The 24270-nt window shown below is 34.8% G+C and overlaps 1 pseudogene; it reads right to left on the bottom strand.

The window, feature by feature from the left end:
- Positions 1–1642: 1642 nt before the first annotated feature.
- LOC114045939 lies at positions 1643–2308 on the bottom strand (annotated as a pseudogene).
- Positions 2309–24270: the final 21962 nt, after the last annotated feature.

Raw genomic sequence — 24270 nt, 5'->3', positions numbered from 1 at the left:
GGAAAGTTGTTTTTAGGTGAATGGAAGTTATTCATAAGAGTTTATTCATATTTCATGAATGCATGGATCTAGGACTCCTTTTATTTCCTCCAACTAGGTGCCCATTTGGTCGCAGGGCCCAGAGAGGGGCTGAGTCTATGTATCAAGCTCCAACTGTGAGGACTGGAGGATGATAGGAGAAGCTAGGCAAGATACTGCCAAGAGAAGTCTCCTCCAACTACTCTTTATTTTAGCTCTAAACCCAACCTCAAAAACAAAATGATATCAACAACAAGCATAAATATTCATAGGATTTTCAAATTAGAGCTAGATGGGCCTTTGAGATAATTTTGTTCAATCCCCTCATTTTACAGAAGAAGTAACTAAACCTTAGAGATCTTGATCAATTGCCTGAACTCACATAAATCATAAATAACAGAAGTGGGATTTGAATGTAGATATTCTTGCTACCTTTCTACCATCCCATTTTATTCCCCAATGAAATATATAAACTTTTAAGTCTTAATATTTTTATCAGCATCACCAACCATTAATATACTTCTAGTTGTCAGGATTGCTACTTTATTTTTTTCTATCTTCAATATCTCCCTGGGGCAGCTAGGTGGCATAGTGGATAGAGCACAAGCCCTGGATTCAGGGGTACCTGAGTTCAAATCTGGCCTCAGACACATAACACTTACTAGCAAGTCACTTAACCCCATTGCCTAGCTTAAAAAAAAATCTCCCTTCATTTTCTATGGATACATCTTTAGGATAACACATGAAGTACACTGGTTAATAAAGCTGTTTAAGGATAGGGAATGGGCATGTTATTTTACTAACATTAGGGACTCTACTAGTACCAGTTGGCACTCTCTCTGATATTTATAGTCTTAGAGAATGGCCTACAGCTCTGAGAAGGTATGGCTTATCCAGGGTCACATAGCCAGTGTGTGTCAAAGGTAACACATGAACACAAGTCTTCTTGGCCCTGAGACTGGATCTCATTGCTTGTAACTAAATTATTTCACTAACAAAAATTGGTTTGATTATTTTGACTAATGACCAGTTACATCAATTCAAATTTAAATTTTAGAAACCCAAAAATACAAATGGTCAAACTGACTGTTTTACTTTTTTTTTTTCCAAGTAGGACAATTGAACAGGTTCATATATCTACACAGTCTTCCTGGTCCATTCTCTGTTTCAATACAAATTAAGAAGTATTATTTTATTATACATTTGCAACTAAAGAAAAGCTCAAGACAGATGATTTGTCTACAGAATTTTTTAACATATGTGTTTAAAATAGTGATTGTCAATATGAATTAAATATTGTTAATTTATTATCAGTGTTATCTTCCTATGAAAGTCTCAAAAAAGCTAAGGGCTATTATTGATTAGTCTTATGTCACTTAGACTACTAGATTCTGTACATTGTATTCAGATAATGGCAAAGGATAATTATCAACAAATACATGTCAATATTTTTTTTGTGTGAGGCAATTGGAGTTAAGTGACTTGTCCTGAGTAACACTGCTAGTAAGTGTTATGTGTCTGAGGCCGGATTTGAACTCAGGCCCTCCTGACTCCAGGGCTGGTGCTCTATCCACTGTACAATCTAGCTTCCCCTTAGTATCTTCATTATAATTTATTTCATTTATCAATCTAGGAAGTTCACCGCCATCATCAATTTCATTGTAATTTCAGGTACAATTGGGAATTTAGGAACCTTGATGGAGCTGTTCATATAGTGAACCTTGAAAGTAAAATATATGCATACTTTCTTTTTTAATTTTCAATTAATTTATTTTGAATTATAAACGATCACTTCCATAAGCTTTTGAATTTTAAATTTTTCTCCCCCACCCTCCCCGCCTTCCTCCCTTAGATGGTGCACAATCTGATATAGACTATACCTATATATTCCTATTAAATATATTTTTACATTAGTGCCATTGTAGGTAAGAATTAGAACCAATAGGAGGTACCACCAGAAAGAAGAAACAAAACACAAGAGAAGAAAAAAATAGCAAATAGTATGCTTCAAACTGCATTCAAAATCCATAGTTCTTTCTTTGGATGTGGATAGCATTTTCCATCCTGAGGGCTTTGGAGATGTCTTAGATCTTTACATTGCTGAGAAGGGTTAAGTCTATCAGTATTAGTCATCTATGCATACTTTCAATAGCATATGTGATGGTATTTCTCTAAAATTAACCTTATTAGTTTCATTTGCAGCAAACTCACCTGGGCCACTTCAAATGGCTTTTATTATTTCTGATTTTAAAGCATGTTGTCTTTTTACAAGAAAGTCATGACCATCAGAGGTTATGAATTAATCTCTGGAGCTACAAAGCCAAAAATGAAAATGTTCTTCTCCTCAAGAAGCTTAACTTCTACTGGAAGAAAGTAGTGATTCCACAGATAAATAAATATAAAACAAAAGCAACAAAGTTTTAATAGAGGAGCAGAGCATCATGAACTAAGAGGATCAGAGTGACTTCATAAGATGTACCTTAAGGATGGGGTGGAAAGGGAAGAGACCGTTAGTCAGGGAGACTAATCAGGAGGCTATTGTAATAGCATAGCAAGGTGATGAGGATAAGAGTGGGAAACTAGTGTAGTATGGATGAGTGGAGGGAAGCCTATGGAAATAGAATCAATTGACAACTAATTCATGTGGGGTACAGAATGAACGGTTAAGATAACTCCAATGTTACCAACCTTTTTCACTTTAAGGATTACTTTCTATAGAAATAAGAAGGTTAGGAATAGAGGTGAGTTTTGGGTAAACTGTGGGGTTACCATGATCTGTTTTAAGTGACTCTAAAACATATCATGAGAATATGAGCAGTATATGAATTTGGCATATTTATGTTGCTTGTTTTGCAGAGTTGGGTATTCCTTGAACTCTTGGAATTTGTTAGTTCACCATGATAACAATACAATTCTGTGTTTAAAAAAAACACAGCTATTTTCAGATAACACAAAAGAGCAAAGATTATTGAGTTCATTGACCAAGGTCACCTTTTCAATTTTTTTTTTTTTTGCTTCTTATCCTCAGGAACACATTCATTAGTGGATGAAAATGTTGCTCTTCCTGTTATTCCACTGAGCTACTGTTCCATCTCCTTCCTTTCTTTCACTGACAAAATCTAAATGGAAGAGACTACTTTCACTGTTTCCCTGTCACCCCCACCATGTCATCTTGATGTCTAGGTCTATTCGCATCATTCCATTGAAATTTTTCTGTCTGAAGTCACCAATTTATGGTCATAGAGAGGGTTGGGTTTTTTTTTGTTTGTTTTGGTTTGTTTACATTTTTTGGTCCAGAGAGCTCAAGCTACTTGTCCAGGACCACATAGCTAGAATATATCCAAGGAAGGCCCCAAAACCTGGTGTCCCTGATTTCAAGACTGCCTCTCAGTTCACTATGCCATGCTGCTCATTCTTAAGAAACATAACTGGTGCCAATCTTTGTCTCTCTTCAATATTTTTCATGTACTGAGTATCCACAGTAGCTGAATTGAAATTGGAAAAAAATTGATAGGCTAAAGCATTTCTGAAGCCATTACAATTTTTTAAAATGATAATAATTGCTAGGATTATTTCAAAATGTTGCCATCCATTATGGTTTTCTAATCCTTCCAAAGTCTTTGGCAGTATTATTCATTCTTATCAGGAAATAAGTTTCAGTAATTATAGACAATTATCAGAATTAATAACATGCTTAGTTAGGTTCTTAAATAACATTAGCTGTTGTTGCTGCTGCTTCCTCTTCCTCTCCATCTTCATCTTAGTCTTTGTCTTCCTCTTCCTTCTCCTCCTCTTCTGAGGCAATAGTTGCTTCTGAAACTAGCTATTGGAAGCAATAGAACTATAACTCATTATAAACAGGATAAGAATTTATATAGGACCTCTTTATATTTATATAGCACCAACTTGACACACACTCTGCTAAATACTTTACAAATATCATTTGATCCCTCAACAATTCTGTTGGGTGGTGTTGTTTTTATACCCATTTTACAGTTGAGGAAATGGAGGCAAACAGAGGTTAAGTTTCTTCCTCAGAGACACACAGCTAGTAAGTGTCTAAGGCTGGATCTAAACTCAGGTCTTTCTGACTCCAGGTCCAAAGCTGCTCCACCAAGGTGCTCCCATGACCCAATGTGACACTAGTATGTTAAATTCTAAAGCTTTTATCCCTGAGGCTGAAAAATGTGTTTCTAACATTCATTCAAAACATTCTTTTGCTCTAATTGAACAAAAACATGTTCAAATAAAACTGAACATATATTTCCAATTACAATTAAGGGCTAGTGTTATAATTTGCATGTTCCATTGAATAGTCTAAGTAACTAAAACTAATGAACTGGAAATTCTTCCTTAATTAGGATCATGATAGGGATATGGTAAAATCATAAGCTCTAGTGGTACTTATAAAGAATATTTTAATATAACTGGCACAACAAAATTTACTCATAAGGGTAGCTTCCCACTATGTAACTTTCTTAGAAGACATTCATTTTTGCTAGGATGAGAAAATAATACTGGTAGTCTTCTCTACCTGTTAAATAACTTCTGTTGTTTCATTGCCTGGCCATCTGCATTGATTTAGAGACTTCTCCAAATCATCTGTTTTCCAATTTAGTCAGAGTATTGGATCTGGATGTGTCTGTATGAAAAATTACTTATCTAGTCACTTGTATCATTGGTTTTTGTTTCTTATGTGGCCACCTGGGTGGAGATGTGGACAAAGCCTGCACCTTGAAACTGTCAGTTGAACCTTGGCTATAACCAGAGGCTGCACTTGGGATATGATTCACTTGTCTCAGGTATCCCACAGCACAAGGGGATGGAGCAGTGCCTGAGATTTTAATGTATACCATGATCTGTGTAAAGAAGCAGTGTAATAAAATTGAGGGACAGGGGCAAGAAACTTGTCTGAGAAACAGTGATAAGGCAAATAACAAGCAAACAAAATAGGGCCAGGAGCAAGTAATATGACTGTGTAATATAGTAAAGTATACCTAGAGGGCAGATATGATGGAGCTAAGGCCAAGGGCAAAATAAGAAACCAGTCACCCTTAAATAAGGAAGATCAAAGGTACCAAATAGCCAAGGAAGCAATTTGTTTTGCTCAAATGCCTGGACTATCTGCCTCCTATTAAGAACGGGAGGAAAGAGCATCCAGCTTGTCCATTCACCTTGTAGGACTAGAAGTGCTCCTAGTAATGCTAGCTTATCTCCTTATTCTTCCTAATGAATAATACGTGTAAAAGTATCTGAGTCTACAATTTCGTTGGCATAGTTGGCTCAGGAAATTGTACAGCTAGGTCAGAGGACCCCATCTATCACCACATCTACACATCAGGAATGAGTAGAGGGAGGAATATATCTGCTACCACAAAAAAACAAAAAATTGGAATGGTATATTGATCCATTAAAATGGTCATTTTCCCAGTTGCCCTGTCAACACACCTGATGCCCTCCCTGACTTGAAATGTCTATCCTGGCTCTTAACTTGCCTGTTTTTCCCTTAACCTTGGATCTCAGGATCCTAGGAGTTAACCATATCCTCGACCCTGTCTACCTGTGGCTTATATTCATGCTTGGATTCTACTTTTAAACCCATTTCTCTTTCCTGATGGAGGACATCTTTCCCTCAGTCACAGTGATTGCCAAATTAAGTCTAAGGCATCCCCAATTTTCTTTTAGATGCATATAAATAAATGTATATATATATATATATATGTGTGTGTGTGTGTGTGTGTGTTAAATTTTCTTATAGATATGTCAAATGGCACTATTAAAATTATGTTCTCTTTCCCCCCATATATTGGCCTCTGTTTTGTGTCTGTGTCTGTGTCTGTCCTATTCCAGGGCAATCTGCCTCTCTAATTATATTGTACCACTTACAATATTTGGGCACTGGGTTTGGACAGTTAGCTCTCATGGAAGACACTCATGAGAATCTCTAACTCAGTACACTTGCACTAGACCCAGTATACTTACACTAGAAAACTTCCAAAATTTTCAGTGAAAAAAAGATGGAGACAGTATATGGTGCATAAAAAAATGAGCTAATATTAAGAAGAAGATAAAAACTCTTTTTTTTAAATTAAACTTTGTCTTTACATCAGTCTTCAGTTTTAGGGAAGAAAACATCAAAATGACTGAATTAGTTGAATGTGTAATTTCATTCAATCATATCAATTAGAATAATAAAGGCATTTTGACATTACCTAATTTAATCCTATCATTTACGGATGAAAAAAAAATAAGGCATATACAGGGCAAGTGAATTACTTAAGGATGATTTAGTAGCTGGTAGCAGACCAAGAGTTTGAATGCAGGTTCTCTGCCTTCAAATATAGTAATCATTCCAGTGCTGGTATACAACAAATAACGTCAGAAAGAAATAAAGGAAGAAAAAAAGGAAGAAAGAAAGGTGGGGGTGGGGGAAAACTTGTTAAGTTTATGCTATATTCCTGGCACAGGGTTAAGCAGTGAGGTTACAAATACCAAAAAAAAAAGAAAAAAAGATGATTGTGGTTCCTGCCAGCAAGAAACTTACGTTCTAATGGGGAAGACAAAACATTCAGAAATGTGTTTTATGTTAAAGAGTCACAGGAGACCTAAGTGAAGCCATTTTGTAATTGATTGACATATTCTTCCTTTTTTTGTAAATTTTATTATTTATTTTAAACTTAAATACAAAATGAGAAAAGAAAAAAAGAACATTGTTATGTACACATCAGAATATAGGAGAGGATTTAATATAAAACAATAAATTTCCATTTCAAAAAAACCTATATAATAAATAATACACATTTTTTTGTTGGTTTTCTTTTGTTCTCTGCTGTGCACTTTTTACTTTACTTTTTCCTCTCCCTACCCTTCCATCCCCCCACCTCTTTACTTAAGCTACAATTAAGCATGCAGATACATACATACATATACACACACACACACACACACACACATACACATACATATATATATGTATGCATATATGTATATATGCACAGGGACATATAAATAGATATCTATAAACATACACATATTTTTACAAATACACTCTTACACATATATGTAAGACCACACTATATTTATTTCCACTTGGCATCTGTTTATCTGAAGGTGGATAGCATCTTCCTTCAAAAGTCCAAGTATTCCCTTATTTTTCTAAATCAACAAGCTCATCATTTCCTACCCCACAACAATATTACAACCCAATCAAATCCTGAGAGATTGTGTATGAAAGATTTTTTTCTCAATTTTCTGTATTTCTTCTATTCTTGGTTATATAGGTTTTATTTATACAAGAAAATTATAATTTAAAATAATCAAAATTATTCACTTTATATTTCAACAATTCTCTCACCTTATAATATAGTTTAAGGTCTGATATTGCTGAATTTGCCTCCTTTACATCTTTTTTTTCCTGGTTCTTTGAAGTCCCTGACTTTTTTTTTCTTCCATATGAACTTTGTTATCTTTTCAAACTCAATTTTTTTTTTAGTAATTTAATTGGGATGGCATTGAATAGATTATTTATATAAAATTGTCATTTTATTATATTGGCTTTACCTAACCATGAACAATAAATATTATTTCAGTTATTGAGATCTGACTTTATTTGTATAAAAATGTTTTATTTTTTATGTTCATATAGTTCCTGTGCCTGTCTTGGCAGGTATATTCTCAGGTATTTTATACTGTCTAGTTATTTTAAATGGTCTAAAATATTATTAAATAATATTGCTGCCACAGTGTTGTTTCTCCATTTTTCTCATTTGATTAAATTTATTTTAGCTTTAATTTTGTCTGAGATCATGAATATTATCCCTGCTTTTTTTTTTTTACATAATAAATCCCACCCCTGACCTTTATATTATCTTTGGGTGTATTTCTCATTTTTATAGTGTTTCCTGAAGGCGACATACTATTAAATTCATTTTTAAATCTCCTATCAGTTTCAATTTTATGGGTAAATTCATCCTATTCACGTTCTAAGCTGTAATTTTTTGTTGTATATTTTCCTCCTTCCTAGTTTTCCTCATCATCCTTCTCACTCTATTCCTATCTGTCCTCACTTCTTTGTTTTACTTCTACCACTACCTTGCCCTCTTATTCTTTAACCTACCCATCTCTCCAGGAGTTCCTCCCTTATCCTCTCCCCTATGCTATCCCCTTGCTCTCTTATTTCTTTATGTATTTAGAAGACTTTTATACTCTTCTAGATATATGTTGTTCCCTCTTTAACCTATTCTCAATGAGTGTGATTCCATCACTACCTGCCCTTCCCCCACTAGCTTTTTCTGTATAAATTTTTCCTTTTATGCTTCATTTGTATGAGATAATTCCTCCTTTTTCGTATCTTCCTACAGAATTTTAATTTTTAGAATCACCTCATCATACACAGCTCAGTAAAAGCCTTTCTTTCAAACTGCCCAAATAATGATGACAATCATAGGAGTACTGATATTTTCACATGTAAGAAATAAATAATTTGACCTCACTGATTCCCTTGTAATTGTTCTTTAATGTTTTCTTTACATTTCTCCTGGATGTTATATGTCAAATTTTCCCTTAAGTTCTGCTGTTTTTGTCACAAATACCTGAAAGTCTTTCAGTTCATTAAATGCCCTTTTTTTCATCCAGGATTATAGTTAACTTTGCTGGGCAAGTTATCCTTGGTTGTAACCCCAGCTCTTTTACTCTATGAAATATAGTATTCCAAGATATATGATCCTTCAAAGTAGTAGCTGCTAGGTCTTATGTAATCATTATTGTAGCTCCATGATATTTAAATTATTTTTTTCTTGTTGCTTCCAATATTTTCTCCTTTTAACCTGCAAGCTTCAAAACTTGATTATGACATTCCTGTAAGTTTTCCTACTGGGATCTCTTTCAGGTGGTGATTGGTGGATTTTTTTCTATTTCTGTTTGGCCTTCTTGTTCAGGAACTTCAGGACAATTTTTATTGCTAATTTCTTGTAATATTTTATCAATATTATTTTTCTTATTGTAATTTTCAGGTCATCTGACTATTTTTAGATTATTTTTCCTCAATCTGTTCTCCAAATCTCTATTCTTTGATGAACTATTTCATATTCTCTTCTATTTTTAACCCTTTTGATTTTGTTTTATTATTTCATGGTCTTAGAATGTCATCAGCTTCCTTTTGCCCAATTCTAGTTTTCAAGAAATTACCTTCTTCCTTAAGTTTTTGATCTGCTATTTCAAGTTGGTTGATTTTTTTCATAATCTTCTTGATATTTTTGGATTGCTTCTATTTTTTCCTAACTTTTTCTCAATTTCTCTTATTTGATTTTTAAAGTCCTTTTTAAGTTCCTCCAAGAACTTTTTGTTTTTGGGACCATTTGACAGTTCTTGAAAAAGATGTGTCTTTTTTTTCCGCTCCATTACTTTCCTCTAGATATGAACCCAGATCTTCTCTATCCCTATAGTAATCATCCATGGTGAGTTATTTCTCTTTTGCTTACTCATTTTTTTTTTTTGGTTTTCAGCAGCTTTTATCATAATCAAGTTATATCCCTGAGGTATGGGGAATGATACACTGAATGTCGGGTCCTTGTTACTGTTATTTTCTGAGGTATGTCCCAGGGCTCAACCTTGGGCTCCCTTCCCCACTCCTAAGGCACTGCTAAGGCTCTTAGTCACACTCTTCCACAAATGATCTTGCTCCCTGTGGTCCCTCAGATGACTGCAAACTAAAACTGTCCTCCAATCAGAAGGTCTTTCAATCTTCTCCTACCCAGAAGTCAGATCCCCCACATTGCCTTTGAGATGACAGTTTCTAAGGCTGATGATGCCTCCCAACCCAGCTACCCCAAGGGCTTGTTGTTTGTTGATTTTGCAGAGTCAGACTGGAGGTGTTTGCATTTCACTCAGGCTGAACCTCCACCCCTGCAAGTTGGATTTTTCCTAGGGTCTTCTCAAATTGTATTAGAACAACTGCTTAAACCTAACTTTTGTTTATTTCTGCTGCTCTCCATTCACTCTTAGGCAATGTTTGTTCTGTCTTTTCCTTTCTTTTCTTTTCTGTTATTTTTGAGGAAATTTGGAGAGCTGAAAGTTTTCTGAGCTACTCTACCATCTTTCCTGATATGTTCTTTCTAGGAATCATAATGTTGATTGTATTACTGTTCTCAGAGCTAGTAATGGAAAGAGAAAGAAGAATACAAACATGTGATGACATTGCAATCCTCTATTTGGTATTCAAAGACCTTCATAACCTGCACTTTCTACTTTTCCACTCTTACACTTTGCTCTCTCCCCAACCAACTACTCTGTAATTCAGTGACACTGGCCTCCCTCCTGTTTCTCAAACAAAACTTCACCCCTAACTCCAGCCATTTTCACTGGGTATCTCCCAAGCCTGGAATACTTTCCTACTCTTCTCCAACTCTTAGATTCTTTCTATTACCACCTAAAATCTCACCTTGTACAAGAAATATTTCCTGATATTTCTTAATTCTGACTCCTTCCTTCTCTTGATTATTTTCAATTTATCCTGTTTATAATTTTTTTGTATATAATTATTTGCATGTTATATCTTCCATTAGATTGTGACCTCCTTGAGAGCAGGGCCTGCCTTTTGCCTTTCTTCCTATCCCCAGCACTTAGCAGAGTTTTTGGCACATAGTAAAAACTATTAAATTAAGAGTCAAGGAACCTAGTTTCTAGATTTAACTGTGCCCATAACTAGTTGTATGACTTCAAGTGTGCCACACAACTTTTTTTGATCTCTAGTCTACAAAATGAAAGATTGGATGCAGTGATTTCTAAAGTCTATTCTAACTCTAAAATTGTATAAGCCTTCAATAAATATATGAATGTATGCCAATAAATAGAAGAATTAATATTCTTAATAGTTGGCTACAATTTTTCCCTTATGCTTCCTTGTGGTGCAAAAAAGATGCTAGGCTCTAAAGAATTCTGTTAGAAGAGCACAAGCTCTGGAAATTCCTAACAAACTGGGACAGCTATGAATGAAATATGAAGGGAGAGACATACATAGTAAGGTTTGAATAATTGTTTATCAAATGATAACCACTTCTATTTGATTTTGAAAATTATTTTTAGCTTTTCCAGTAATTCTTGTTGGGCTTGTGTCAAATTCACATTTTTCATTGAGGCTTTCATTATAGTGGTTTGAATCTTTTTCTGAGTTTGTGTCTTGATGTTTCCATCACCATATTAACCTTTTAGGATTAGATTCCTTTTTTTATTATTTGCTCAGTTTTCCAACCTATCTCTTGACTTTGAATTTCATGTTAAAGTTGGACTCATTCATCAGAGTGTAGGTGTGTGGGGGCACTGTCCCAAGCTTCAGGATTTTTTTTTTTGCACTGTTATTTTCAGAGATAGAACCTTTTGAAGGATATTGTGCAAAAAATTTCTTGATTAAGGATAAATTGAATTAAATGTCTGCTTTGGTCCCTCTCAACTCGTAGAATCTATGATTCTGCGTTGGCCAATGCTATTCAATAACAAAGAGAGAGAAGAGAGAGATACACAGACAGAGAAATCAGCAAATATAAGAACAGAGAAAAGAAAATTAGGTTTTCCAGGAGATAACAATTGATAATCATAAAGAAAACAATGTTAATAAAGCTCTGAGGTCAAGATCTAGGCATTAGTGAATTAAAGAGATAATGGATAGTAAGAACATGGAGGCATTGGATGGAAAGCAAGTGTTTGTGAAACTTTCAGCATTCAGTGTGGAACAGAGCTGGGCTAATAGCTGAAATAGCCATTTCTTTAGTAAGCTCAGTTGAGCTGAGGCCATTTGCCACCTGTTTTATTCCAAAGTTCATTCTTTCATATTATCACACCTTTCTGCTCCCAACTGCTTTCAAGTTTTCCTTTGAAATGCTACCTGTCACAAAATACAGCCTTAAAAAGGTCAAACCCATTAAAATAGAAAGTCCTGAAAAGACATTTCCTTGTTCCCAGTTTCTGCCTTACTCTCATTTGGATGATCAGAAATAAACTCAATGTCAAATGCTTGGGCTCTAGTTGAAGACAAACAACCCTCCAGTTCCAACTAGAATGTAGTCTATCAGCATTTTGCTAAGCAATGTAAATTTGGCCCCAGTGGCAATAATTTAACCTTTCCATTCAGCCTGGCTTGTGATTTATTAGAATGTGGATGGATACTTATTTTGTGTTGGCTTTACCAGACCAATCAGAGGACATATAGGTTCAAAATGAAAATCATTTACTTAAAATAAAATGCAAGATAAACAACAAAAGGTTAAATTGACAAGTCACTGTGTCCCATTTCCCAAAAAGAGTTCTCTCTCTTCCCTAGAAATGTTTCCTAATATAAGGTCTTTAGCTTTTCAAGAGGGTACTCATCTAAATCACTGCTTCCATAGCACAGAATGAAGATCATAAAAGTCATTCTAGGAAAAATTTGAATGTTTTTGATACATTGGATGTGCTGGATCTCACGTTGTGATTAAACTCTATACAATATATTCAGCAAGAAAAGAATACACAGTTAATTCATGCAGAAGTGTTGCAGCGCAGTGTCTGGTCACCATGGGTCAATTTCCCAAGCTGATTTCTCCTCTCTTGGCACTGTATCTTCATTCTTGAGACAAGGTTCAACTCTCTTCCACTCTACAGGGCACTTCTGGCTAGTAGAACATGGAACTTCCTGGCAGATACTGTCATCTAGGCAATGGCAGAAATTTCTTACTATTTACACAATGCTTCAGCTTTTTTCCTTTTTTTCTTCTTCTCTGCCTAGCTCACCAAAAACTACTTCAGAAACAATCTCATCCTGTAAGCCTATGCAGAATAAGACAGGAAGAGTTTCTCTGGTCCCAGTGCTACATAGGAACATCATGGACCCCTAGAGATGCCCATTGGTAATGTTTATTCACACAAAAGCAAGTTCATAGCTTGTGAACTTCAGGCAAAAATCACAGGGATTCTAATTAGATCCAGGATAGTTTTGTATGTAGTGGGTAGTGTAATTCAACAGTACTGGGATCTAAGGACCTCCTAAAGTGGGAAGAGGGGATTGCAGCATGGTCCAGTTGATAGAATGGTGATTTGGAATCAGTGGATCTATGTTTTGCCATGTCTACCACTTTCTTCCTGTGAGACCTTGAGCAACTTATTTAACTTCTCTAGGATTCAATTTCCTCATCTGTAAAATGAGAGTGATGTATTAGGTGACCTGAAATGAGTCTTCCAACTTTAAATCTATGATCTTATGATCCTATAGGCATCAGCTTCAGCTAGCTCACTGGAAAGAGGGATCACCAGAAAGTTGACTTAAGGTAAACTAAAAATATGTTTATCAGAAGCAATGGGCAAGAAAAAAAAATCACAGAAAGTCATATGTCACACCCAACTCAGAATAGGAAGATATACAGAGAAGTCTGCAGATACTTGTATCAATTTCTGGCCAAAGGCAAATGTGGGGCATTCCCAGAATATAGAGATTTAAAGAGGACCTGTAAACTGGTGAAAGAAAAGGCACTCAATGTTGTTCCATTATGGAAACATGTGCCATTGACAGTTCTGTTCTTCACTACCCATTTCTAATATCTTGGGTGGAGTGAAATAGCAAGGTGCTCCTAAAGATAGCATTCAGGGGAGGTGTGGTTGTGGACTCTAGGTTCTGTACTAAAGTAGGGACAATTTTATCAAGAAATGGTAGCAACATGGCTCTGATCTAAGGAGTACAGTGGAGTCTTAGTTCCAGCCATCAGCCAAAATTCAAGTTTGTAGCAGAATAACCAAGGCAAAAAAATTTGAAAAAAAAAGGGAAACCTATTACTGAACTGGCAAAATGTTCCAGCTGATTTATACAGGCAGAGTCTAGAAGAAGTCTACTGGAATATCTAATCAAGGGTAAACCAAAAGACATATTGGACACAAACCCAGGTCAGGAATTTGCAGAGCTCAGATTAAAATTTTGGTGATCAGACTTAGCAAAGGACCATAGCACTTGAGGGCACTGAAAGCTTACAAGTCCTTAGAAGGAGCTGTTCTTGAGATCCTAGAATAACACAACTTTTAATACCCTCAAAAAAGCAGCAAAAGGACCCCAGAAGATAAATACCCAGCCCAAGCATTCTTCTCAGAAGCATTCAGACTCCAAGCCTAAAATTAAGTCCAAAGTTAGAAAGTAGTCTAGAAGAATGAACAACTAAAAATAAAACAAAAAGAGTAAAAAAAAGTCCCACTGCAAAAAATAAATGCTAAAGGGATACTCAAGACACAAACTCAGAAAAAGAGAATGATTCCTAATCATTTATAAGAAAAGCCTCAAAAAAATAATTATTGTTCCAAAGTCCAACCAGGATTCCTAGAAGAGATGAAACAAAATTTGCTTTGAAAATGAGCTAAAAAAAAAAGTGAACAGGAGTGCTAGAGGCCAAAAATGGGAAAATACATACATCCATACATATATATGAATTATAAATGAAAGATTCAGAAAGAGAATTAATAGCTTGGTAAATGAAGTACACAATGTTGCCCAAGTAGAATGTGTCAAATAGAAGACAATGACTTCATTGGAAAATAAGAATTTTAAAACAAAGATAAAAGACTAAAAAGGGGAAAAAATATTAGATATCTCTTAGGAAAAAACTGATCTGAAAACATATAGAGGAGAGAATTTAAAAATCATCAAACTATCTGAAAGACATGACAGAAAAAGGAACATAGACATCATATTTCAAGAAATTTTAAAAGAAAATTACTCAGTCTCCTAGAACCAGAAGGCATATTAGAAATTTAAAGAATGCTCTAAATTGTCTAAAGAAACCCCTCCAAATAAAAACTTTCAGTAATATTATAACCAACAACCAGAGCTTTTAGGTCAAAGAAAAATATTTAAGAATTGAATGGTCATTGTCAAGATCATACAAAATTTAGCAGCAACCATTAAAATGGAGCAGAAATCTAAGAATACTACATTCTAAAAAGCAAAACACTTGCACCCAAGAATAACTTTCCAAGAAAAAAAACTAATTATAATACTATAGGGGAAAAATGGACCTCTAATGAAACAAAGGACTTTAAAGCATTGCTGATGAAAAGACCAGGGCATGATAGAAAATTTGACATGTGAATGTAGGAGCATGAAAAGGCAAACATGGCAAGTAGCTGTATGAGACTAAAGAAGATTAAAATGTTTACATTCTTATATAGGGAGCTTTATGTAACCCCTCAGAACTTTCTCATCACCAGAGGTCATAGAAAAAATCTAATTAGGAAGAGGATCTAAATGTTATTCTGTTGTTTGAATGAGACAAACATAGTAGAAGGAGTAGAGAAGGTAGGGATAAGAAACACAGAGAAACCTCTCTCACATAAATTAAGTGAGCAAGTAGAAGTCTGTTTTTAAAAAAAGAGGAGAGAATAGTGGGGAGCAACTGATATCCAAACCCCAATCTCATCTAAATTGATCAAAGGAAGAAAGAATACACACAGAGAGAGAGACAGACACAGAGACAGCGACACAGAGGGACAGAGAGACAAAGACAGAGAGAGACAGAGAAAGAGAGATTTGAGTACAGAAATAGTTTTCAAAAAAACCAGGGAGACAGGAAAGAAAGTGTTAAAAGAAATAGGGCATGGGATGAGAGACAGTATAACATAAGGGACGGGTTAGTAAGAAAAACAAACTGGTAAGGAAAGGAGAAAGAAATAGAAAAAAAGAGAATTAGAATGGAGGTAAATACAATATTAATGATCTTAACTGTGAATGTGGATGGAATAAACTTAGCCATAAAAAGGGACAAGAATAAAAAAGAATCATAAATCAGAATCCAATCATATGTTGTTTTTTTTATGCTACAGATAGTACACAGAGAGCTAAAATAAGGGGCTAAAATAGAATCTATTATGATTTAGTTGAATTTAAAAAGGCAAGGATATCAGTCATGATTTCATATAAAGCAAGAGAAAAAATAAACCTAATTAAAAGAAATAAACATCAACAACATGTTGCAAAAATACCACAAAAAATTAATTTCAATATAAACATATATACACCAAATGGCATAGCAAGTAAATTATTAAACAAAAAGTTGAATAAGCTATAGGGAGAAATGGAGAGTAAAACTATAATAGGAGGCTATAATTTATTCCTCTCAACTTTAGATATATCTGGCTCAAAAATAAACAAAATAAATTAAGGATCTGAATAGACTTTTAGAAAGTTATATAGGATTACGTTCTTAAGGTTATTAAATGGAAAAAAGGAGAATACATATACTCAGCTGTGCCTTCATTAAAAATCAACCCATGTGACAAAATAAGGTGCTGATACCTGAACAAAGAACTAAAACAGAGAAATAAAACCATAGACTAATTTACTTAATGAATATCAATGTAAAAATTTTTTTAAATAAAATGCTAGCAAAGAGATTACAGCAATATGTCACAAGGATCATACATTATTACCAGGTGGGATTTATACCAGAAATGCAATGCTGGTTCAACATTAGGAAAATGATACACATAATTTACCATATCAATAACAAAATCAACAGAAATCATGTGATTATATCAATAGGTGCAAAAAAAACTTTTGATAAAATACAGCACCCATTCCTATTAAAAACATTAAAGAGCATAGGAATAAATGGAGCTTTCCTTAAAATGATAAGTGGCTTCTATCTAAAACCATTAGCAAACATTATATGTAATGGGGATAAACTATAACCTTCCCAATAAGATGAAGGGTGAAGCAAGGATGCTCATTATCACTGCTATTATTCAATATTGTATTAGAAATATTAGCTATAGCAACAATAGGAGAAAAAGAAATTGGAGGAATTAGAATAGGCAATGAGGAAACAAAACAATCACTCTTTGAAGAAGATATGATGGCATACTTAGAGAATCCTAGAGAACCAATTAAAATCTTAGTTGAAATAATTATAGTTGCAGCATAGAAAATAAACACATAAAAGCCTTTCCAATAAAACCACTAGTAAAGCAAGAATGTCCATTATTACTATCATTATTCAAAATAGTTCTAGATATTCTAGCCAAAGCAATAAGACAAGAAAATAGATTTTAGGGAATAAGAATAGGCAAAGAGATAAAAAAAAAAGAATCATCCCTTTTTTAGATGCCATAATTGAAATGACAACTTCAGCAAAGTTGCAAGATATAAAACAAACCTACACAAATCATTAAAATTTCTGTATGTTGCCAAAAAAGAAACCATTAGGAGCAGAGAGAGAAAATTCCTTTAAAATAGACTAGACGAAATATATAATATTTGGTAATCCATGTGCCAAGACACACAAAGGAAAACAAGACCATAAGTACAAAGCACTCTTTACACAAATAAGGCAGATCTAAATAAATGTGGACATATCAATTTCTCATGACAAGACTGAGAAAACATAATAAAAATAACATTATTTAGTGCCATAACCAATGAAACTACAAAATGATTACTTAATAGACTTAGAAAAATAATACAATTTATATGGAGGAAAAAAAATCAAGAGTTAATTTAAAAAATAGAAAAGAAAGAGCCTAGCAGTGCCAGACCTCAAACTACAGTACAAAGCAGTAATCATCAAAACAATTTTGTTCTAGTTTAAAAAAAATAGAAATATCAATGAAATAGATTAGATAAATATCATTCAGAACAAAATTAGCACATTAGCCTAGTTTTTGTTGATAAACCCAAAGATCCCAGCCATTGGAGCAAAAAGTCATCATTTGATGGAAATCATTGGGAAAACAAGAAAACAGTTTAGCAAAAAACTAAGTCTAGGAAATTATCTTCTGCTATCTACCTAGATAAACTCCCAATGAGAGCTAGATATAAAAGATAAGATCATAGACATAAAAAGTGAAATCATAAACAAATTAAAGGAGCAAGAAGAAATTACCTGTCAAATCTGTTGATATGAAAAGAGTTCATGATGAAACATTAGATAAAGAATTTCACAAGAGTAATATGAACAATTTTCATTACTCAACATTAAAAAAAGTTTTTGTACAATTAAAGAAATGCATCTAAAATTAGAAGAGAAGCAGGTAAATGGGAGAAAATATTTGCAGCAATTTTATCCAATGAAAGTCTCATTTCTAAGACATGTACAGAAATGAAACACATTTTTAAAAACATGAACTATTTCTTAATTGGTAAATAATAAAAGGTATTAAGTATTTTTCAGAAGAAGAAATCCAAATTCTTAATAGCCATGTTAAAATGTTCTAAATAACTAATAGAGAAATGCAAATTAAAACAACTTTAAAGTTCTGTCTCAAACCTAATATATTGTTGAAGTTGACACAAAAGGAAAATGACATATGCTGAATGGGCCTTGAGGGAAAAAGAAGAAATATTAATGCACTATTAGTGGAGTTATAAACTGGTCCAGTCATTCTGGGAAACACTTTATAACTATGCCACAAAAGTTATTGAACTGTGAATATCCTTTGACCTAGAAAGAGCACTACTAGGTTTGTACCCAAAGAGATCAAAAAAAGAGGGAAAGGACACATATGTACAAAAAATATTTATAGTAAAAATATTTATAGTTTTGTCTGCACTGGCAAAAAATTGGAAACTGTGGGGGCGCTCATTGTCTGTGGAATAGCTTAGCAAGTTATGGCACATTCAGGTGATGGGACACTATTGCTATGTGAGAAATGTTGAAAAGCAGAGGGCAGAACCAAGATAGAAGAGTAGAGATGCATTCTGCTGAGCTTTTTCAACATTCCCCTCCTCAAACTAAATTCTGGAGTGGTGCAGTCAATAAAAGGTCAGAGTGAGACATTTTTTCCAGCCAAGGCAACTTAGGAGGTCAGAGAGATCTATGCCATGAGGTTGGAGGCTAGCCTGAAGTTGACATGAATAAAATATAAATAGTGAGATTAGGTGGTGGTGACAGAAACAGCAGCAGCTTTGGGAGCTCTCATGCAAGAGGCACTAAGGGAACAGGGCAACTGGTCAGAAAGAGATTACAAGGTACCCCTGTTATAGTGCTAGACACAGGACCAAATGCTGTTTGTCAACTCCATTGTCTCCAAAGGTGGGGAACCAGAGGCCTTGAGGCCACATATGGCCTTCTAGATCCTTGGGTGTGGCCTTTTGAATGAGTCCAAGTTTTACAGAATAAATCTTTTTATTAAGGGGATTTGTTCTGTGAATTTTGGATTCAGTCAAAGGGCTGTACTTGTGGACCTAGAGGGCCACATGTAGCCTTGAAGCTGCAAGTTCCCCATCCCTGAACTCACTTCTGGGTAATTGTTCAAGGGAAGAGAGGAACACTTTCAATGAAGAGGTAGTTGGAGCTCTATGGGGAAACTTTTTGGCAACTCAACTGCCTATACACACTTCTGGGTCATCGTTCAAGTATGGAGAGGAGCACTTTCAGTCAAGAGGGAGTAGAAAACCCAAAGGGAAGTATCACTTATCACTTCTAGGGATCAGAGACCAGGAGAAACAGTATCATTTCCTTTCCCAAGGGAGGAAGGACCCTGAGGATCAGTATATTGTAATCAAAATGGATCAGAAGCCCTTCCTAGAGGAGAGATAATTTAAGAATTATTGGATTACCTAAAGGCCATTATCAAAGAAAGAGACTAGGTATCATATTTCAAATAAATGCTTCTCTCCATCCTTGAACTATGACTCAGAAGTTTGTGTAGGCAGCAGAGGTGCCAAACAGTAGCCCCTCAGAGCTCCAACTACCTCTTCACAAACCTCTTCACATGAACACAATTATAAACTCAAAATTTAAAAGAAAATGGTTGTTAATTTTTTACATGTAATTGGAAAATATTAATGAAATAAACAAAATAATTTACAAAAGAAGATGATGAGGGAAATCATTTCAGAGAAACTTGGTTAGAATTTCCTAAATTGAGGTATGATGTGACCAGAACCAGGAGAAAAACATGTGCAATTATAATAATATTGTAAAGACAATAAACTTCAAAAGACTTAGCAACTCTGATCATCTCAATGAACAGCCATGATGCTGTTAACAGGATTTTATTGAGCCAGTCTCTAACCTGAGAATGATAAAACATCAAGCAAGAGAAGTGCCAGTAATCAGGTAGTCTTTAATTAATTATTTTCATTATGAGGAAAAGATTAATAAATGGAAAATTGGCCCAATCAGAATTCCACCTTGCTGAAATGAAGACAGGGATTAGATACATAAATCACAATGGGAAGGAAGGGGGAAGCTAGATTACAGACAATCATTCCCAAGGCCAGAGTAGTTTTCTAGGACAAACTCACAAATGGAAGACAATACAATTGCTTCTGTGGGAGCAATATTGCTCAAGTCCTTGCAGGTCTTTATTTGGTGAGTCACAGGACAAGAGGGACAGGTTCTACAATCTTTGATTTACTTTACTTCAGATATACAGGCACAAAGATGCCAAGTGATTATGAGCCTTGGTGAGGATTTGATTCATCAGTTCAAGCTGCATTGTGATTCTGATTCACAAAAGAGGCAATTCTGAAAAAAATCTAATCAATTAGTATATTCATTACACAAATCATATCAATTATTATAAAATCAAAATTTCCTTCACAATGCTAAAGGATTTATGATGAAAAAGGTTATTTACTTTCTTATGGAGAGATGATGGACTCAGAATGAAGAATGAAAAGAAAAAAAATTTGATATGGCTAATACAGGCATTTTTTTTACCTTGACAATTCATTTACAAGGGTTTTGTTTTTCTTGCTTTCTCAACTGGGGGCGGGGATGTGGTAGAAAAAAAAAGGTGAATCTTATCTGAAAAAATAAAATAAACAATTAATAAAATCATTGATTAATAGTATTAATAATAAGAATCCAGAAGGTCTGAGGAGGAAGAAACTGCTTGTTCCTAAAACAAAATGATGTTGTAGAACCACACGATATAAAGGAAGATATCCACTAAGAGTCAGAGGAAGAAGCATTGGTTAGAGATTCCCTACTCAGAAGTACTGAGGCAGATATTTGTCTACCTATAGGCTGTTGTCTTCCTGAAGTAGGTGTCTAAGACATAACATAGATCCTTGCAATGTTATTGAAAAGAATGCCAGCTATCCACTTCTCATAATTCAGACGAGTTCAAATGATACTTCTGGAAAAAACCTGAAAAAAAGCTTTCCTAAACTTGTAAAGGCTTCGGCCTGAAACTGAAGATCCTAGGAGCACAGGTTGTGTTTTCCTTACTGAGTCACAGTGAAGGCTAATGATGAAGAAAAGAAAAAAGTAATTTAAGAAGTAATTATCTGGGTACGAACATGGTATCTGAGAACTGGCTTTGGAATTCTGGACCATAGTTTAAAATAAAAGGATTACAAAGGCTACTAAGAATGAGTTTGCCATAGTTCTTGCAATTCTAATCAAAAGCATTTAAAGCTAAAAAGAAGGATGAAGACTGCTTTTCTGCATCCCCCAAATTAGATTTCACTACAAAAGATGAAAAAACAAAGTTGAGACACTCAAATATTCACAGCAGGAAAATTCTCAGAAAAGATCCAAATGTAAAACATATGTTCCAAAATATTTGTGCAAAAATGCCCAAAGTTGAGGTGACAAACAAGAGGAACTCTTTAGAGTTCCTGATCCAAGTAATGAAATTTGACCTTGCAGATACTACTGAGACTTGATTGGATGAAACCTAGCTCTTAGATTCAAATACCAGTTCTGCCACTTGGTGTCTGTGGAACCTTAGCTAATTCCCTTAACCTCAATGAGCCTCAATTTTCTCATCTGTAAAAATGAGAGTGTTGTTACTTGAAGACCTCTAAAATCCCTTTCAGCTCTAAATCTGTGTTCCTATGATTCTTATTCAAAAGAAATATTATAAGTAAAGGGTGGCAGGGATACGAGAGAAGAGTTAGATTGTATAAATCAAGAAAGTACACTTATTTGAGAAAATCCAGGAACCTTGGAGTATGGAGTAGGGAGAGCATGATGAAATGTAGTTGAGTGAAGATCAGTAGAGGGAGAAACAATGATTTTGTCATTGGACATGCTAAGCAAGGTAATGGTGGGATGAACTTGAACTGGCCCCTTGCTAAAGTATATATGTAATCATTGACTCCTGGTTGATTCCTTGTATGACCACATATGGCAAAGAACTTAGGCACTGAGCCAAGAAGAGCATCTCCTTTAGTAGACTTTAAGAAGAATGACTCCATCCTCTTTGTCCTTCCTTTTTGAGCCTGAGGCTAGTCCACAAGTTCTGAGTTGTTTCTTTTGCTTTGTAGTTCTTTTACTGAATACAGGTGATAAAATAGCAATCCTGAAATTGATGTTTCTAGCTTTGGCCGCAATCTTGTGAGTTCAAAAAAGTCAAAGTTGCTGGTTGCTCATCTGTAGGTGATCTCCATGTCAGTTCAGGAAAATGGCAACCACCAGGAGGCTACTTCAAATGAAAAGTGGTTATGAAATTTTGAGCCATGTCCTAGATTGCCAAGAGACCTAAACTACTAAGCTGTACAGACAGCACAGGCTAGACATCATAGTAAGGTTTCTGTTAGGGAGCAACATTACTTGCCTGGGAATCTTTTCCTCCCAGGAGAGTATAAGTGTGATGGGTTACTATATCATGTTTTAAATATTCATTCATAAGTGTATATGAGTCTTTTATATTTCAGGCTTTACTTTTGTGGTAGAAGAAATAAGTAACCATTTTAACTCTGATATATTTTACTTTGTACATTAAGAACCTTTCTAGAAGGAACCTTGTCAATCTCTTCAATGTAGACTACATGCATAAGCCTGAACTAAGTTATGTTTCTGTGAGTGGGAACTGGGATATGTTTTGAGCCAGAATATGGGAAAGAACATGATCTATTTATTTGATCCAGTCTCCTCAGGATATGAACATGGTCTATATAAACCTAGAGATGGGCATTCTTGGTGGAAATGAGTTACTCTACCAGTCCCAACCCTAAGTCATGGGCCTTACTAATAAATTACAGGTGGTCTTGAAAACTAAACTAGGGAATATGACCTTTTTCTGTAAGGAATAGGAAATTTCTAAATCATTCAGGACCATAACATTAATATCGTATCTCAGGATAGAATATGCTTTGCTTTTCTGAACATCAGCTGAAGTATGCTGAAGTATACTACCCATTTTAGCCCACACCCCTCTCCAAAAAGAGCTCTATCTCTTGGTCACAATCCACTGGGCATTTCATTCAAAATTCTCTCAGTTTTGTATTGGCACCATTACTTTCTATGTAGTAAAAACACAGCTAAGCATTAAAATCATTTAAACCCTTAACCAACATTAAACACAGCTAGAGGAGGAAAAAACAAAGAGTAAGAAGCACCTCACCAAACAACTTGTAATAGAAAAAACAAGGAACTTTCATTTACATTATATATGCAATCATTAAAAAATTAGAATACTATACAGCCTTTAAAAGGCTCTGCCTCTTTCACTCCATTGTAATTATTCTTTTGACACTAGTAAAAGTCAGTCGGTACAAAATCTGATGCTGAGAAAAGAGAACATTGGTATTTTCTTGGCAACTCAAGTACAAACCATTGTGTTCATATAGCAGATTGTCATTCTGTTGGCTGTGGGCCAGAAGTGGTGTGCTATGTACCTTTCTGCCTGCTTGACATGTACAGTTCTTTAGCCCTTTATCTACAACAATGAGGTAGGTGATTTATTTGTGATACTACAATCCTAAGCATAATCCAGATGTTATTTCATCAAGCACTCCATATCATAAGCCCACACAAATTCCCCCTCCTCAACATGCTCCCTCCTTCTTTCTGCTTTCCTTATCCTCTATTTTAATGACTGGAAAGAGAATTAGAGAAGTTGACACAAGTTTGGTATATGTTTATAGTGGTGTAATGTGGCTGTAGTTGAAGGACTGTCAACATTTCTCTTTACTAAATCCCTATTTTAGACATTTTAGCATTTAGTTGTGAAATTGTTAAAGCTGGAACTTGATCTAGATGAGGTCAGTAAAGACACAGGCTACTATATGTCTATTTCTTTTTAGGAAAAGTTTTTTGGTTGCTTATCATGCCTGCACCTCTACATGAATTTTTCATGTCTACGAATGGCATTATTATCCTACCAATGATGAAAAATCAGAATCATCTTTAATGTGTCCTTCTCTCTTGCTCTTCACATCCATTTAGTAATTGGCATATTGTTTTTACTTCTGTGTTATCTTTGTCATCAAGCCCCCCTTCCTCCTCTGAATGGTTATCATCATTGTAGTTCAGATGTTCATCATCTCTGGCATGGACTACTGCAATAGAT

Source organism: Vombatus ursinus, unplaced genomic scaffold (genome assembly GCF_900497805.2).
Source record: "Vombatus ursinus unplaced genomic scaffold, bare-nosed wombat genome assembly UNPS02014779.1, whole genome shotgun sequence".
NCBI classification, from domain to species: domain Eukaryota; kingdom Metazoa; phylum Chordata; class Mammalia; order Diprotodontia; family Vombatidae; genus Vombatus; species Vombatus ursinus.
This window is presented reverse-complemented; position numbering and strand designations above follow the sequence as displayed.